The following is a 1,695-nucleotide window of genomic DNA, read 5'->3' as shown; positions in this document are numbered from 1 at the left end:
GGATTACTCATTTGTATATGCACTGATCCTGGAACACAAAACCATCTGATGTGATGTGATTTTGGGAAAAGGTCTCATCCAGACACGTGCATCGATTTGTAAGATAAAGGTTAAGTCGATGTTCATAAAGTTGATTCTGAGAGCAAATATCAACATTTCAAGTTCGCATGAATTGCGTTGTTTTCTTCCCTCGTGTGTGATCTTTTTTCTGCAAAAACACACTTGATGGAGGAACGTTTATTTAACTGATTACGAGTTTGTGTGGTTTTTACAGTGCTATTCTTCTCGAGCAAAGCATGCACACCATACAGCAAGGTTCCAGAGGGCGGAACATTTTCCTTACCATGTGCGAGACATGTTTGGAGATCATTACAAAGACATCAGAGATTCCACAAAGGAAACCGACGTTCTTAACCGCTATGATAGACAATGCAAGACTCAGTTCTCTCGTTTATAGGTCTTTCAATCGAAGAAATAATTGTTACTCAGTTCAGAAATAGTTAATGATACCGTTGCAAGGAATTTTTCAACAAACATTCCAACTAACCATTCCATTATTTCCCTTTGAAAACAAACCAAAACCGGAGTTGGTACCCCACCTGGACAATTGTCAGTATAAACAGAAGAGCAGAAAGAGAGGGGACATCGAGCAAACGCAAAAGAAAATACAGTTCGGATTAGATCTATTTAATACATCCGCAAATTTGGTGGAATGTTCGACTCCCTTTCCAAAATTCCCGTATGCTCCACACATGCCCTCTCGCTTCCCTCCCTTTACTCCCCTCTCTCTCTTTTCCCAAACCTCTTGCCCTTCTCTTTCCACTTGATCCCACTCACATACTCGCCTTCTCGTTCTCTCTCGATAACATCCTCCCTATCTTGCTGTTCTCAATTCTTTCTCATTACTTGAGTTGAAAAGCATCCTGACCCCCTACCTTCCCCCCATGAGTATGTAAAGAGTAGATGACGGCTCTACACCAAAATAATAAAGTCGAAAACGGGAGAGAAAACTGAAATTTGAAAGACAGTTGAAACATAATTTAAGGAAAACAAGTGACGGAAGTATGACCATTCATTGATGGAGAATGATCGGAGAACATCAAGCCAACAGGGAGAGGACATTAAGGTTGTGACGAAGTATATTTTTGTTTAAAGGACAATCACAACGGCCATGCATCTCTGGACAGGTGCAATCAACCAACTCACACCTGAGGTCTGAACATGTACGTATTAGATTAAAAAAAACAACCAAGAGGTACATGGAACAACATGTGCCGAAGATCTCAGAGTGCACCTTCGCTTCTCAAAGACGGTCTGGCTGTTTGATCGCTCATTGCGGGAACGCTGGTTTGGCGTCATCGCAGCAGCTGTCTTTGGAAAGAGTTCTGTGTTTCTGCCGCACTTTGCACATCTTGATAGAACATGCAAAGGGAATAATTTTCATCATGTGACTGAGGTTTACACCTTAAGGTTTTTTGGGGGGATGGAGACCATTTTTTCGACCTCAAGGTTGAGGTCTCACCTCAACTACATCACCTTTTAACGATCCAGATTATAAAAGAGGATGAAAAAGGATTTTGTTTGAATAGTGTTCTTAATATGACCAAAACATCAGGCTGGTCCTTGTTACTTGTGGCAGGAAAAGCAAGTGCACCATGTGACGTGGCAGTGAAGAACATGTGGAGACGAGCTGGA

Source organism: Eptatretus burgeri, chromosome 4 (assembly GCF_056783735.1).
Source record: "Eptatretus burgeri isolate ZD-2024b chromosome 4, Ebu_testis_v1, whole genome shotgun sequence".
Classification (NCBI taxonomy): Eukaryota; Metazoa; Chordata; class Myxini; order Myxiniformes; family Myxinidae; genus Eptatretus; species Eptatretus burgeri.
The sequence above is the reverse complement of the archived record's forward strand: the minus strand, read 5'-3'. Positions refer to the sequence as shown.